Raw genomic sequence first — 17,859 nt, 5'->3', positions numbered from 1 at the left:
GGTCTAGCCAGAGCCACGGACCAGTATGTAAGAGATGTACAGGTAAGCAAATCTGACGATTATATGTATCAGTAGCCCCTGAGACTTGAAACAGTTAGCAGAACTGATTTAAGGATCATCTATTGTGCAGGTTCTTACAGATAAGAATACTCGACTGTCACAGGAGCTGGAGGAATGCAAGACCCAACTTCAGGACGCCGTTGCCGCATTGAAGGAACCTAAAAAGTCCCCAGCTGGTAACATTTGTTTCAAAGAATAATAGGTACCATATAGCATGCGGCGTGCCTGCAGATCTAACAATAGATATTGCAGATGAATCCAGAGAGAATCCGGAGGACCAGCATGTCGTACGACAGCTAAAGGCTGGCGAACGCGTGCTAACTGAGGTCAGGCGGGAGAAAAACAATCTCCAAGACGCCAATACCAAGCTGAGCATGGAACTGAAAGATGTTCGAGCCCAGCTTGCGGACTCCAAGAAGGAGAATAAGCGGCTTTGACGCGACATTTTCAGTAAGTGCTTGAACGAACCCTTAAAAGGGGGCAGCGAAGAAGCTGACTAACAGAGTTATGTCTGAAGGTATGCTGACGGGTCGTCCCGCGGAGGAGATGCCCGGGTCTGCGGGTGATCTTCTACCCGAGCTCTCACAACTGCACGAACAAGTTCGGCAGGTGATGCAACGTATTGCCCAGGCCTTGTGGCCTTCCGTCTCCCTGCCAGAAGGCATTGGAGAGCTTGCGGAGAAGTTCAAGGGAGCACGACGGCGCTTCCGATTATGGAAGATATCGGCCTGCCGTCAAGGTGCCAGGGAAGCCTGGGCCATGGTGAAGATGCGGTATACCAAGGCTGACCCAAACCACATGGCCGAGGTCAGACCTGTGGGGCCCGATGGGAAAGAGATCCCCGTTAGCTTAGTGTATGGGCAAGTAGAATTAGCTGTAAAGTATTCCCAACAGGATTGTAGGCTAGACAGCCTGTTGGATGGTGTAGAAGAGGAATTTAGTCAGTCTACAGGACTATGTAATTAAAGTGACATGTATAATGCCTTCTAGCCGGATTGTAAATCATTTTTCATGGCAGACCTTTTCGCTTCAACCTTGGGACCCGATAGTCTGGAGTGTGTCCGAATACCCTCTCAGTTATATAAGAACCAGGGTATGCATGGAAACCAGGCGTAGGGGTCATTAGTGCTTGAACAGACAAGTACCCAACTAGTTATGTTATATTACATGGGTAGTAAGAAACATCTTCCAGGGAGAATAGTTCCGTTAGGGGTTCCTTTCCCTGGGTACGCATTGCCTTAAAGTGCATGTCCGGACTGCGAGAGGAGACGCGGGCAAAAACATCTGGGGGCATATATGGAAAATAAATAAAAATCATCTTTTGTTCACCGACCGAATATTCCCTTAAGAACGCTAGCTTTCGGCTTTACCCAGTCTGAGGTACACATCCGGCTGACCTGGCAGTAACAATCGCAGAGGTGCTCCCCTTATTCCCTAGCCGAATTAACGGGAATGTAGGGCATAAATACAAGAGCCAGGCAACCCATCTTTGCCAAAACTTAAGTCATATTGATGCATATAATGGCGAAGAAAAGGTACATGCGGAAAAATAACACATGTGCGGGGCATGAAGCCCAGATAAATAATTAAGCTTCTGTGTAAGAAGCCCCCAAGTATAATGAGCGCGGATAGCGCGTCTATAGTGTGCAAGCGAGGCACAAGTTGGCCCTTGAAGGCCTGGAGAAAGAATAAAAGAAAGAAAGAGAAAAAATACAAATAATGTATATGTAAAAAATGGACAGAGGAAAGAGACGAACATAGAGTCTGGCGCTAGGCGCAGAATCTTCAGAGTCTGGCTACGTTCCATGGGTTCGGCTCAAGTCGATTATTCGATGCATCCCGCAGACGGTACGCTCCACCGGTCAGTGTTGGGGAACGTAGCAGAATTTTAAAATTTTCTACGCATCACCAAGATCAATCTATGGAGTCATCTAGCAACGAGGGAGAGAGGAGTGCATCTACATAACCTTGTAGATCGCGCGCGGAAGCGTTCAAGAGAACGGGGTTGATGGAGTCGTACTCGACGTGATCCAAATCACCGATGACCAAGTGCCGAATGGACGGCACCTCCGTGTTCACCACACGTACGGTTGAGAAGATGTCTCCTCCAACTTGATTCGGCAAGGGGGAAGGAGAGGTTGATGAAGATCCAGCAGCACGACGGCGTGGTGGTGGAAGCAACGGTGATCTCGGCAGGGCTTCACCAAGCGCAGGGAGACGGAGGAGTGTCACGGGAGGGAGAGGGAGAGGCCAGGGGCTTGGGTGCGGCTGACCTCCCTCCCCCCACTATATATAGGGTGCCTAGGGGGGGCGCCGGCCCAAGGAGATCCAATCTCCTAGGGGGGCGGCGGCCAAGGGGGTGCCTTGCCTCCCAAGGCAAGGGTGGCGCCCCCACCCCTAGGGTTTCCAACCCTAGGCACAGGGGGAGGCCCAAGGGGGGTGCACCAGCCCACTAGGGGCTGGTTCCCTTCCCACTTCAGCCCATGGGGCCCTCCGGGATAGGTGGCCCCACCCGGTGGACCCCCGGGACCCTTCCGGTGGTCCCGGTACAATACCGATTACCCCCGAAACTTTCCCGATGGCCGAAACTTGACTTCCTATATATAAATCTTCACCTCCGGACCATTCCGGAACTCCTCGTGACGTCCGGGATCTCATCCGGGACTCCGAACAACTTTCGGGTTACCGTATGCTAATATCTCTACAACCCTAGCGTCACCGAACCTTAAGTGTGTAGACCCTACGGGTTCGGGAGACATACAGACATGACCGAGACGCCTCTCCGGTCAATAACCAACAGCGGGATCTGGATACCCATGTTGGCTCCCACATGCTCCACGATGATCTCATCGGATGAACCACGATGTCGAGGATTCAATCAATCCGTATACAATTCCCTTTGTCAATCGGTACGTTACTTGCCCGAGACTCGATCGTCGGTATCCCAATACCTAGTTCAATCTCGTTACCAGCAAGTCACTTTACTCGTGCCGTAATGCATGATCCCGTGATCAACCACTTGGTCACATTGAGCTCATTATGATGATGCATTACCGAGTGGGCCCAGAGATACCTCTCCGTCATACGGAGTGACAAATCCCAGTCTCGATTCGTGCCAACCCAACAGACACTTTCGGAGATACCTGTAATGTACCTTTATAGTCACCCAGTTACGTTGTGACGTTTGGCACACCCAAGGCACTCCTACGGTATCCGGGAGTTGCACAATCTCATGGTCTAAGGAAATGATACTTGACATTCGGAAAAGCTATAACAAACGAACTACACGATCTTTGAGCTATGCTTAGGATTGGGTCTTGTCCATCACATCATTCTCCTAATGATGTGATCCCGTTATCAATGACATCCAATGTCCATAGTCAGGAAACCATGACTATCCTTTGATCAACGAGCTAGTCAACTAGAGGCTCACTAGGGACGTGTTGTGGTCTATGTATTCACACATGTATTACGATTTCCGGATAACACAATTATAGCATGAACAATAGACAATTATCATGAACAAAGAAATATAATAATAACCATTTTATTATTGCCTCTAGGGCATATTTCCAACAGTCTCCCACTTGCACTAGAGTCAATAGTCTAGTTACATTGTGATGAATCGAACACCCATGCAGTTCTGGTGTTGATCATGTTTTGCTCTAGGGAGAGGTTTAGTCAACGGATCTGCCACATTCAGGTCCGTATGTACTTTACAAATCTCTATGTCTCCATTTTGAACACTTTCACGAATGGAGTTGAAGCGACGCTTGATATGCCTGGTCTTCCTGTGAAACCTGGGCTCCTTGGCAAGGGCAATAGCTCCAGTGTTGTCACAGAAGAGAGTCATCGGGCCCGACGCATTGGGTATGACTCCTAGGTCGGTAATGAACTCCTTCACCCAGACTGCTTCTTGTGCTGCCTCCGAGGCTGCCATGTACTCCGCTTCACATGTAGATCCCGCCACAACGCTTTGCTTGCAACTGCACCAGCTTACTGCCCCACCATTCAAAATATACACGTATCCGGTTTGTGACTTAGAGTCATCCAGATCTGTGTCGAAGCTAGCATCGACGTAACCCTTTACGACGAGCTCTTCGTCACCTCCATACACGAGAAACATGTCCTTAGTCCTTTTCAGGTACTTCAGGATATTCTTGACCGCTGTCCAGTGTTCCATGCCGGGATTACTTTGGTACCTTCCTACCAAACTTACGGCAAGGTTTACATCAGGTCTGGTACACAGCATAGCATACATGATAGACCCTATGGCCGAGGCATAGGGGACGACACTCATCTTTTCTCTATCTTCTGCCGTGGTCGGGCATTGAGCCGTGCTCAATCTCGTACCTTGCAATACAGGCAAGAACCCCTTCTTTGACTGATCCATTTTGAACTTCTTCAATATCTTGTCAAGGTACGTACTCTGTGAAAGACCAATGAGGCGTCTCGATCTATCTCTATAGATCTTGATGCCTAATATATAAGCAGCTTCTCCAAGGTCCTTCATTGAAAAACACTTGTTCAAGTAGGCCTTTATGCTTTCCAAGAATTCTATATCATTTCCCATCAACAGTATGTCATCCACATACAATATGAGAAATGCTACAGAGCTCCCACTCACTTTCTTGTAAATGCAGGCTTCTCCATAAGTCTGCGTAAACCCAAACGCTTTGATCATCTCATCAAAACGAATGTTCCAACTCCGAGATGCTTGCACCAGCCCATAAATCGAGCGTTGGAGCTTGCACACCTTGTCAGCATTCTTAGGATCGACAAAACCTTCCGGCTGCATCATATACAATTCTTCCTTAAGGAAACCATTAAGGAATGCCGTTTTGACGTCCATTTGCCATATCTCATAATCATAGAATGCGGCAATTGCTAACATGATTCAGACGGACTTCAGCTTCGCTACGGGTGAGAAAGTCTCATCGTAGTCAACCCCTTGAACTTGTCGATAACCCTTAGCGACAAGCCGAGCTTTATAGATGGTCACATTACCATCCGCGTCTGTCTTCTTCTTAAAGATCCATTTATTTTCTATGGCTCGCCGATCATCGGGCAAGTCAGTTAAAGTCCATACTTCGTTTTCATACATGGATCCTATCTCGGATTTCATGGCTTCCAGCCATTTGTCGGAATCCGGGCCCGCCATCGCTTCTTCATAGTTCGAAGGTTCACCGTTGTCTAACAACATGATTTCCAAGACAGGGTTGCCGTACCACTCTGGTGCGGAACGTGTCCTCGTGGACCTACGAAGTTCAGTAGTAACTTGATCTGAAGTTTCATGATCATCATCATTAACTTCCTCTCTAGTCGGTGCAGGCACCTCAGGAACATTTTCTTGAGCTGCGCCACTTACCGGTTCAAGAGGTAATACTTCATCAAGTTCTACTTTCCTCCCACTTATTTCTTTCGAGAGAAACTCTTTCTCTAGAAAGGACCCATTCTTGGCAACAAAGATCTTGCCTTCGGATCTGAGGTAGAAGGTATACCCAACAGTTTCTTTAGGGTATCCTATGAAGACGCATTTTTCCGACTTGGGTTCGAGCTTTTCAGGTTGAAGTTTCTTGACATAAGCATCGCATCCCCAAACTTTTAGAAACGACAGCTTAGGTTTCTTCCCAAACCATAATTCATACGGTGTCGTCTCAACGGATTTCGACGGAGCCCTATTTAAAGTGAATGCGGCAGTCTCTAAAGCATAGCCCCAAAATGACAGCGGTAAATCGGTAAGAGACATCATAGATCGCACCATATCCAATAGAGTGCGATTACGATGTTCGGACACACCATTACGCTGAGGTGTTCCAGGCGGCGTGAGTTGTGAAACTATTCCACATTTTCTTAAGTGTGTGCCAAATTCGTGACTCAAGTATTCTCCCCCACGATCTGATCGCAAGAACTTGATTTTCTTGTCACGTTGATTCTCAACCTCACTCTGAAATTCCTTGAACTTTTCAAAGGTCTCAGACTTGTGTTTCATTAAGTAGACATACCCATATCTACTCAAGTCATCAGTGAGGGTGAGAACATAACGATAGCCACCGCGAGCCTCAACACTCATTGGACCGCACACATCAGTATGTATGATTTCCAATAAGTTGGTTGCTCGCTCCATTGTTCCTGAGAACGGAGTCTTGGTCATTTTACCCATGAGGCATGGTTCGCACGTGTCAAATGATTCGTAATCAAGAGACTCTAAAAGTCCATCTGCATGGAGCTTCTTCATGCGTTTGACACCTATGTGACCAAGGCGGCAGTGCCACAAGTATGTGGGACTATCATTATCAACCTTACATCTTTTGGTATTCACACTATGAATATGTGTAGCATTACGCTCGAGATTCATTAAGAATAAACCATTCACCATCGGAGCATGACCATAAAACATATCTCTCATATAAATAGAACAACCATTATTCTCGGATTTAAATGAGTAGCCATCTCGAATTAAACGAGATCCTGATACAATGTTCATGCTCAAAGCTGGCACTAAATAACAATTATTGAGGTTTAAAACTAATCCCGTAGGTAAATGTAGAGGCAGCGTGCCGACGGCGATCACATCGACCTTGGAACCATTCCCGACGCGCATCGTCACCTCGTCCTTCGCCAGTCTCCGCTTATTCCGCAGCTCCTGCTTTGAGTTACAAATGTGAGCAACCGCACCGGTATCAAATACCCAGGAGCTACTACGAGTACTGGTAAGGTACACATCAATTACATGTATATCACATATACCTTTAGTGTTGCCGGCCTTCTTGTCCGCTAAGTATTTGGGGCAGTTCCGCTTCCAGTGACCACTTCCCTTGCAATAAAAACACTCAGTCTCAGGCTTGGGTCCATTCTTTGGCTTCTTCCCGGCAGCTTGCTTACCGGGCGCGGCAACTCCCTTGCCGTCCTTCTTGAAGTTCTTTTTACCCTTGCCTTTCTTGAACTTAGTGGTTTTATTCACCATCAACACTTGATGTTCCTTTTTGATTTCCACCTCTGCTGATTTCAGCATTGAATATACCTCAGGAATGGTCTTTTCCATCCCCTGCATATTGAAGTTCATCACAAAGCTCTTGTAGCTCGGTGGAAGCGACTGAAGGATTCTGTCAATGACCGCGTCATCTGGGAGATTAACTCCCAGCTGAGTCAAGCGGTTATGCAACCCAGACATTTTGAGTATGTGCTCACTGACAGAACTATTTTCCTCCATCTTACAGCTGAAGAACTTGTCGGAGACTTCATATCTCTCGACCCGGGCATGAGCTTGGAAAACCATTTTCAGCTCTTCGAACATCTCATATGCTCCGTGTCTCTCAAAACGCTTTTGGAGCCCCGGTTCTAAGCTGTAAAGCATGCCGCACTGAACGAGGGAGTAATCATCAGCACGTGACTGCCAAGCATTCATAACGTCTTGGTTCTCTGGGACAGGTGCGTCACCTAGCGGTGCTTCTAGGACATAATCTTTCTTGGCAGCTATGAGGATGATCCTCAGGTTCCGGACCCAGTCCGTATAGTTGCTGCCATCATCTTTCAGCTTGGTTTTCTCTAGGAACGCGTTGAAGTTGTGGACAACATGTGCCATTTGATCTACAAGACATATTGTAAAGATTTTAGACTAAGTTCATGATAATTAAGTTCATCTAATCAAATTACTCAATGAACTCCCACTCAGATAGACATCCCTCCAGTCATCTAAGTGAAACATGATCCGAGTTAACTAGGCCGTGTCCGATCATCACGTGAGACGGACTAGCCAACATCGGTGAACATCTTCATGTTGATCGTATCTTCTATACGACTCATGCTCGACCTTTCGGTCTTCCGTGTTCCGAGGCCATGTCTGTACATGCTAGGCTCGTCAAGTCAACCTAAGTGTATTGCGTGTGTAAATCTGGCTTACACCCGTCGTATTCGAACGTTAGAATCTATCACACCCGATCATCACGTGGTGCTTCGAAACAACGAACCTTCGCAACGGTGCATAGTTAGGGGGGAACACTTTCTTGAAATTATTACGAGGGATCATCTTATTTAAGCTACCGTCGTTCTAAGAAAATAAGATGTAAAACATGATAAACATCACATGCAATAAAATAGTGACATGATATGGCCAATATCATTTGCTCCTTTTGATCTCCATCTTCGGGGCTCCATGATCATCGTTGTCACCGGCATGACACCATGACCTCCATCATCATGATCTCCATCTTCTTGAAGTTGTCTCGTCATCTATTACTTCTACTACTATGGCTAACGCTTTAGCAATAAAGTAAAGTAATTACATGACGTTTATGTTGACACGCAGGTCATAAATAAATAAAGACAACTCCTATGGCTCCTGCCGGTTGTCATACTCATCGACATGCAAGTCGTGATTCCTATTACAAGAACATGATCATCTCATACATCACATATATCATTCATCACATCCTTTGGCCATATCACATCACAAAACACTTGCTGCAAAAACAAGTTAGACGTCCTCTAATTGTTGTTGCAAGTTTTTACGTGGCTGCTATAGGTTTCTAGCAAGAACGTTTCTTACCTACGCCAAAACCACAACGTGAATTGCCAATTTCTATTTACCCTTCATAAGGACCCTGTTCATCGAATCCGATCCGACTAAAGTGGGAGAGACAGACACCCGCCAGCCACCTTATGCAACTAGTGCATGTCAGTCGGTGGAACCAGTATCACGCAAGCGTACGTGTAAGGTCGGTCCGGGCCGCTTCATCCCATGATGCCGCCGAATCAAGATAAGACTAGTAACGGCAAGCAAATTGACAATATCGACGCCCACAACTGCTTTGTGTTCTACTCGTGCATAGTAACTACGCATAGACCTAGCTCATGATGCCACTGTTGGGGAACGTAGCAGAATTTTAAAATTTTCTACGCATCACCAAGATCAATCTATGGAGTCATCTAGCAACGAGGGAGAGAGGAGTGCATCTACATACCCTTGTAGATCGCGCACGGAAGCGTTCAAGAGAACGGGGTTGATGGAGTCGTACTCGACGTGATCCAAATCACCGATGACCAAGTGCCGAACGGACGGCACCTCCGCGTTCAACACACGTACGGTTGGGAAGACGTCTCCTCCAACTTGATCCAGCAAGGGGGAAGGAGAGGTTGATGAAGATCCAGCAGCACGACAGCGTGGTGGTGGAAGCAACGGTGATCTCGGCAGGGCTTCGCCAAGCGCAGGGAGACGGAGGAGTGTCACGGGAGGGAGAGGGAGAGGCCAGGGGCTTGGGTGCGGCTTCCCTCCCTCCCCCCCACTATATATAGGGTGCCTAGGGGGGGCGCTGGCCCTAGGAGATCCAATCTCCTAGGGGGGCGGCGGCCAAGGGGGTGCCTTGCCCCCCAAGGCAAGGGTGGTGCCCCCCACCCCTAGGGTTTCCAACCCTAGGCGCAGGGCGAGGCCCAAGGGGGGTGCACCAGCCCACTAGGGGCTGGTTCCCCTCCCACTTCAGCCCATGGGGCCCTCCGGGATAGGTGGCCCCACCCGGTGGACCCCCGGGACCCTTCCGGTGGTCCCGGTACAATACCGATTACCCCCGAAACTTCCCTGATGGCCGAAACTTGACTTCCTATATATAAATCTTCACCTCCGGACCATTCCGGAACTCCTTGTGACGTTCGGGATCTCATCCGGGACTCCGTAACAACTTTCGGGTTACCGTATGCTAATATCTCTACAACCCTAGCGTCACCGAACCTTAAGTGTGTAGACCCTACGGGTTCGGGAGACATGCAGACATGACCGAGACGCCTCTCCGGTCAATAACCAACAGCGGGATCTGGATACCCATGTTGGCTCCCACATGCTCCACGATGATCTCATCGGATGAACCACGATGTCGAGGATTCAATCAATCCGTATACAATTCCCTTTGTCAATCGGTACGTTACTTGCCCGAGACTCGATCGTCGGTATCCCAATACCTAGTTCAATCTCGTTACCGGCAAGTCACTTTACTCGTGCCGTAATGCATGATCCCGTGATCAACCACTTGGTCACATTGAGCTCATTATGATGACGCATTACCGAGTGGGCCCAGAGATACCTCTCCGCCATACGGAGTGACAAATCCCAGTCTCGATTCGTGCCAACCCAACAGACACTTTCGGAGATACCTGTAATGTACCTTTATAGTCACGCAGTTACGTTGTGACGTTTGGCACACCCAAGGCACTCCTACGGTATCCGGGAGTTGCACAATCTCATGGTCTAACGAAATGATACTTGACATTCGGAAAAGCTACAGCAAACGAACTACACGATCTTTGAGCTATGCTTAGGATTGGGTCTTGTCCATCACATCATTCTCCTAATGATGTGATCCCGTTATCAATGACATCCAATGTCCATAGTCAGGAAACAATGACTATCCTTTGATCAACGAGCTAGTCAACTAGAGGCTCACTAGGGACGTATTGTGGTCTATGTATTCACACATGTATTACGATTTCCGGATAACACAATTATAGCATGAATAATAGACAATTATCATGAACAAAGAAATATAATAATAACCATTTTATTATTGCCTCTAGGGCATATTTCCAACAGCCAGAACTTGGTCAATAATGAAGGGACCTTCCCATTTGGGCTCGAGCTTGGTTTTTTTCTTCTCCGGCAAGCGTAGAACTAACTCGCCAACGTTATAAGTTTTGGCCCGTACTTCTCTGCTTTGGTATCTGCGAGCATGTTGCTGATAGAATGCGGAATGGGCTTTTGCCACGTCGCGCTCCTCCTCCAGGGTGTCCAGAATGTCCTACCAATCGAGCTCGGCTTCTCTTTCTTCGTACATGCGCACTCGAGGTGAGTCATGAATTATGTCGCAGGGCAGAACCGCCTCTGCACCATACACCATAAAGAAGGGTGTGTATCCGGTAGTACGATTCGGCATGGTCCGCAGCCCCCAGAGTACGGAGTCGAGCTCCTCTACCCAGTGTGTGTTAGACTCCTTTAAGGACCGCACTAGTCTGGGATTGATGCCGCTCATGATAGGACCATTTGCTCTCTCAACTTGGCCATTGGTTTGTGGGTGATAGATAGAAGCATAATCGAGCTTGATGCCCATGTTGCTGCACCAGAGTTTTACCTTGTCGGCCGTGAAGTTCGTGCCATTGTCAGTGATGATGCCGTGGGGGACGCCATAATGGTGTACAACCCTGGATATGAAGTCTATCACCGGTATGGATTTGGCCGTTTTAACAGGTTTGGCTTCTATCCATTTGGTGAATTTATCCACCATGAGCAGTAAGTATTTTTTCTTATGGGTTCCCCCTTTAAGGGGTCCAAACATGTCAAGCCCCCAGACCGCGAAGGGCCAGGTAATGGGGATTGTTTGGAGGGCGGTGGGTGGCATGTAGCTTTGGTTTGCAAAAAGCTGGCAACCGACGCAGTGTTGGACCAAGTCCTGTGTGTCTGCCCGGGCTGTTGGCCAATAAAAACCTGTACGGAAGGCCTTGCTTACAAGGGCCCGGGCTGCGGCGTGGTGGCCGCCGAGTTCGGCGTGAATTTCTGCCAAAAGCTTCTGCCCTTCCTCTTCGGAGATGCACCTTTGGAGGACTTCGGTAGTGCTTTTTTATACAGCTCTCCCTCATGGACCCTGTAGGCTTTGGATCGCCGCACTATGCAACGTGCCTCATTTTGGTCCTCGGGAAGTTCCTGTCTAGTTAGGTAGGCCAGGAATGGTTCTGTCCATGGGGCGATGATGGCCATTATTACGTGGGCTGAAGGTGTTATTTCGGTGGCGGAGCCTCTGATTATGTCAGAGTGTTCGGTATCAGGCTTTTTGGCCGGGTCCAGACTATTGTTACCAGTGTCCCCTTCCCATACCACGGATGGCTTAAACAACCTCTCCAAAAAGATGTTGGGGGACCGCATCGCATTTTGCACCGATGCGGGCGAGGATATTTGTCGCCTAATTGTTTTCCCGATCCACATGGTGAAATCCGAGCCCCTCGAACCGAGCTGACATCTTTAGGACGGCGTTTCGATAGGCCACCATCTTCGGGTCCTTGGCATTGAAGTCTCCATTTATTTGGGATATTGTGAGGTTCAAATTCCCACGCACCTCCAGGCGTTGAATGCCCATGGAAACTGCCATCCGAAGACCATGTAACAGGGCTTCATATTCGGCTGCATTGTTGGAGTCTGTATACAGTATCTGCAGTACGTATTGAACTGTATCTCCGGTTGGGGACGTCAGGACGACGCCAGCCCCCAGACCAGCCAGCATTTTGGAGCCGTCGAAGTGCATGATCCAATTGGAGTATGTGTTGTACTCTTTAGGGAGTTCGGCTTCCGTCCATTCGGCGACAAAGTCGGCCAATACTTGCGATTTAATGGCTCACCGAGATTTGTATGTTATGTCGAACGGGAGGAGCTCAATGGACCATTTGGCAATCCGGCCCATGGCGTCGCGGTTGTTTATAATATCATTAAGTGGCACTTTCGAGGCTACTGTGATCGAACACCCTTAAAAGTAGTGTCGCAGCTTCCGGGATGCCATGAATACCGCATAGGCTATCTTTTGATAATGTGGGTACCGTGATTTGCATGGAGTGAGGATAGTGGATACATAATATACCGACTTTTGAAGGGGGAATTTATGTCCGTCCGCTTCTCGTTCGACGACGAGCACTGCGCTTACAACCTGATGAGTTGCCGCAATGTACAACAACATTGGTTCGCAGATGTTTGGCGTGGCCAGGATTGGGTTGGATGCCAGTATGGCTTTTATTTCTTCCAATCCGGCTGTGGCAGCGTCCGTCCACTCGAAGTGTTCGGTGCACCGAAGGAGGCGATAAAGGGATAATGCCTTTTCTCCTAAGCGGGAGATAAAGCGGCTTAGAGCCGCCACACATCCAGTTAATTTCTGGATTTGTTTGAGATCCATTGGGATAGCCAACTGTGACGGAGCTCGGATTTTGGCTGGATTAGCTTCAATTCCGCTACTGGATACAATGAAGCCTAGGAGCTTTCTGGCTGGTACGCCGAAAACGCATTTTTCCGGATTGAGCTTGATGTCGTATGTTCGGAGGTTGTCGAATGTGAGCCTCAAGTCGTCTATTAGAGAGTCAAAGTGTTTGGTTTTGACGACCACATCATCTACGTATGCCTCTACTGTTTTCCCGATCTGTTTCTCCAGACATGTCTGAATCATGCGCTGATATGTTGCGCCGGTGTTTTTGAGCCCAAAAGGCATTGTGTTGAAATAGAAGGGGTCGTATGGTGTGATAAATGCCGTTGCAGCTTGGTCGGACTCCGCCATCTTGATTTGGTGGTAGTCGGAGTATGCATCGAGGAAACATAATGACTCGTGTCCTGCGGTAGCATCGATAATTTGATCAATGCGGGGGAGGGGAAGGGATCCTTTGGGCAAGCCTTGTTGAGGTCTTTGTAATCGACACATAGGCGCCAGGATTTGTCCTTCTTTGGTACCATCACCAGGTTTGCTAGCCAGTCCGGGTGTTTTATTTCTCTAATGAATCCGGCCTCCAATAACTTGGCTAGTTCCTCTCCCATAGCTTGTCTCTTAGGTTCAGAGAAACACCGAAGAGTCTTCCTGACTGGCTTGAATCCCTTTAGAATATTGAGGCTGTGCTCGGCCAGCCTGCGTGGGATTCTTGGCATGTCTTAGGGGTGCCAGGCGAATATGTCCCAATTCTCGCGCAGGAACTCTTGTAGTGCGGCGTCCATGGCGGGGTTTAACTGTGCCCCGATGGAGGCTGTTTTTGTAGGGTCTGTTGGGTGGACTTGGAATTTGACTATTTCATCCGCCGGTTTAAAAGAGGTGGACTTGGATCTCTTGTCAAGTATCACGTCATCCCTGTCCACTGTGGAGCGTAGCGCAGTTAATTCCTCCGCCGAAAGGGCTTCGGATAATGCGTCGAGGGCCAATGCGGCTGTTTTGTTGTCGGCGCGGAGTGCTGTGTCCGGATCACTAGCTAGAGTGATGATTCCATTGGGCCCAGGCATTTTGAGCTTCATGTACCCATAATGGGGTATGGCTTGGAAGATCGTGAACGCTTCCCGTCCTAAAAGGCCGTGGTATCCACTACTGAACGGGGCCACTTGGAATGTAATTTCTTTGGACCTATAGTTCTTCGGTGTGCCGAATACCACATCTAGTGTGATTTTCCCAGCACAACATGCTTCTCGATTGGGGATGATTCCTTTGAAGGTTGTGCTACTTTGCTCAATGCGGTTCCAGTCTATTTCCATTTTTTGAAGAGTTTCCTCATAGATGAGGTTCAATCCACTGCCGCCGTCCATGAGTACTTTGGTTAGCCGAAAACTGTCCACAATTGGACTGAGGACCAGTGCAGCTGGTGCTTGGGCTGTTCGGAATTTAGGTTCGTCACTGGCATTGAAGGTAATAGCCGTGTCACTCCATGGATTCATTGCTGCCACGTGGCAGATTTCGGCGAGGTTGCAGAGTGTTCGCTTGCGCCTACTATTTGATGTGAAGGTTTCAAAGACTGTTAATACCGTATTGTTATCCACGGGATGGTGCTCTGTGGCATTTGGGATGAGAAGATCCTCACCACTTTTGGCCACCCGCCGGAGTATCCAACATGCTCTAAGGCTGTGTGTTGGCATGGTATCCGCTGTACTATGAATTTTGCAGGGTCCCTTGAGCCATCCCTCCAATACAGTTCCATGCCCTGTAGAGGGTTTTTGTTTCTTTGTAACTAACTCGGGTGTCTTATGATAGTGCACCCTTTTACTTCGGACTGGGTGTATATTCTGAGCCGGATTATCCCAAAATTTCGTTTCGGTTTTCTAGGCGCTTTCCATCGCACAGTACTTTCGTACTATGGACGCCAAATCAGCGAAGCGTGATATGTCACAACGACTTAAGGCATTAAGGATTCCCTTGTCCGTGCAATTATTGCAGAAAAATGAGACTGCGTCTTCCTCGCAACAGTCCTTAACCTTGTTCATCACAAGGAGGAATCTGCCCCAATAATGATGTACTGTTTCATGGGGTTCTTGCCTGTTGTGTGAAAGATCGTTTATGTATGGGTGGGTGGGTGGATTTGAGTCTGAACCCCTACCCGATCTAAGACCCAGGGCCTGAGGAGTTTCCGATCTTGGAAGTTCGGATTCCAGGATGTTGCCTGATAAGTCTGGCCCGCTACCTGACTCTAGGTTCAAGGCTTGGGTGATGTCCTCCCGTAAACGGGTGTCCGGCTCGGAGAGTTCAGGAATCCGGACATAGTTAGTCCTCAAGAAAGAGGAAGAATCGCCGCATTGTTCCTCCACCACCGCAATATGATGGGTGACCGGTGGAGAGTTAATCTCCCTTTGATCGGATTTAAGCCCAATCCGATCATAGTCTGTAGCGACTCCCAAGGCGGCGATACGATCCAAGAGAATGTTTAGGGAAGAGAGCTCAATTGGATCCATCTGCTCGGCAAATTCCGAGCCGACGTGGAGGCTGTTTTTGATGACCCGAGAAGTCATCGTCGGCGCACAGGCCGAACGGGCGGTCATAATGAAACTGCCTAGCCGGAGAGTTTGGCCGACAGCCAGGGCTCCCCCGGCAGTAATGTTGTTTTTAACAACGAGACGAGGCATCCTTCTTTATGGCGACGGCACAGTGGAACTCTCAATGAAAGCACCAATGTCGGTGTCAAAACCGGCGGATCTCGGGTAGGGGGTCCCGAACTGTGCATCTAAGGCGGATGGTAACAGGAGGCAGGGGACACAATGTTTTACCCAGGTTCGGGACCTCTTGATGAAGGTAAAACCTACGTCCTGCTTGATTATTCTTGATAATATGAGTAGTACAAGAGTTGATCTACCACGAGATGAGAGAGGCTAAACCCTAGAAGCTATCCTATGGTATGATTGTATGTGGTCCTACGGACTAAAACCCTCTGATTTATATAGACACCGGAGGGGGCTAGGGTTACACAAGGTCGGTTACAAAGGAGCAGAATACATATCCGTATTGCCTAGCTTGCCTTCCACGCCAAGTAGAATCCCATCCGGACACGGGACGAAGTCTTCAATCTCGTATCTTCATAGTCTGGCCAAAGGATTTAGTCCGGCTGTCCGAAGACCCCCTAATCCAGGACTCCCTCAACCTCCTTTGTCGAATCTGATTCAACTAAGGTGGGAGAGATACACACCCGGCAGCCATCTTTATGCAACAAGTTGCATGTCAGTCGATAGAATCGGTCTCATGTCTGTGGACATCTAAAGTTGGTCTGGGCCGCTTCATCCCACAATAACGCTGAATCAATATAAGACTAAGGGAGGAAGCAATCTGAATATCAACACCCACAAACTCCTTTGTGTTCTACTCGTGATGTCATCTACGCATAGACCTAGCTCATAATGCCACTATTGGGGAATGTTGCATGGGAGAAAAAAAAATCCTACGCTCACCAAGATTAATCTAGGAGATGCACATCTATGAGAGGAGAGATTGGATCTACATACCCTTGTAGATCGCTAAGCAGAAGCATTAAGAAACGCGGTTGATGTAGTCGAATGTCTTCGCGATCCAATCACAATATGTCCATGAACTCCCGATCAAGTGCCGAACGGACGACACCTCCATGTTTAGCACATGTTTAGTATCGAACGTTAAGTGTGCGACCCTACGGGTTCGAGAATCATGTAGACATGACCAAGACTCCTCTTTGGTCAATAATCAATAGCAGGACCTAGATTCCCATATTAATTCCTACATATTCCATGAAGATCTTTATCATTTGAACCCCGATGTGAAGAATTCAGCTAATCCCGTATGCAATTCCTTTTGTCTATCGGTATGTTACTTACCCGAGTTTCGATCGTCGGTATCTCCATACCTAGTTCAATATCGTTACCGGCAAGTCTCTTTACTCTTCTCGTAATACGTGATCCCATGACCAAACTCATTTGTCACGTGCTTGCAAGCTTCTTGGGATGTTGTATTACCGAGAGAGCCCCGAGATACCTCTCTGTCATATGGAGTGACAGATCCCAGTCTTGATTGATGCCAACTCAACAGACACCCTCAGAGATACCTGTAGAGCATCGTTATAGTCACCCAGTTACGTTGCAACGTTTGATACACACAAGGTACTCCTCCGCTGTCAGTGAGTTGCATGATCTCATGGTGCAAAAAACGATAGCAATAAACTTGATATGATCATATGCTACATTTATAGTTTGGGTCTTGTCCATCACATCATTCTCCTAAGGATGTGATCTCGTTATCAAATGAAAACTCATGTCTATGACTAGGAAACCATAGCCATCTTTGATCAATGAGCTAGCACTACAAAAAATACACTTCCATGATGATATGTGTTTGTCACAGTAGGTCACGTATTCTGTCATGCATGTACATCCATGACGATTTTATGACAGAATCAAGATAGACATACCTGTGCTGTCGTAGAAGTGTTCCTGACAATACCAAAATTATCATCACAGAAGTGTCCACTTCCATGACGATAAATGGCGCGCCATGGAAGTGCTTTTGTCAAGGGTAACCGACACGTGGCATCCACCATAACGGGTCAGCGTTAAGCCATCGGGTTCCGGTTAGGATCTGATAACCTGTTAATGGCCCGGACCAATGAGAATTTTCCACGTGTAAAATTCTCAATGGCCAGAGGAACCACGTGTCGGCTCACCGCTGGGATAGATGTCGTCCACTCATTGGACCGGAGGCGCCTATGATGCATCGACACGTGGCACGACCCAACAGAGGCCCATGCTGGTGAAAAGGCCGGCCTGTTTGACTTTGTCAAAAGTTGGTGGGATGGCCAACG

This window comes from Triticum aestivum, chromosome 5A (genome assembly GCF_018294505.1).
Source record: "Triticum aestivum cultivar Chinese Spring chromosome 5A, IWGSC CS RefSeq v2.1, whole genome shotgun sequence".
Taxonomy (NCBI): Eukaryota; Viridiplantae; Streptophyta; class Magnoliopsida; order Poales; family Poaceae; genus Triticum; species Triticum aestivum.
Note: the sequence above shows the minus strand (reverse complement) of the source record.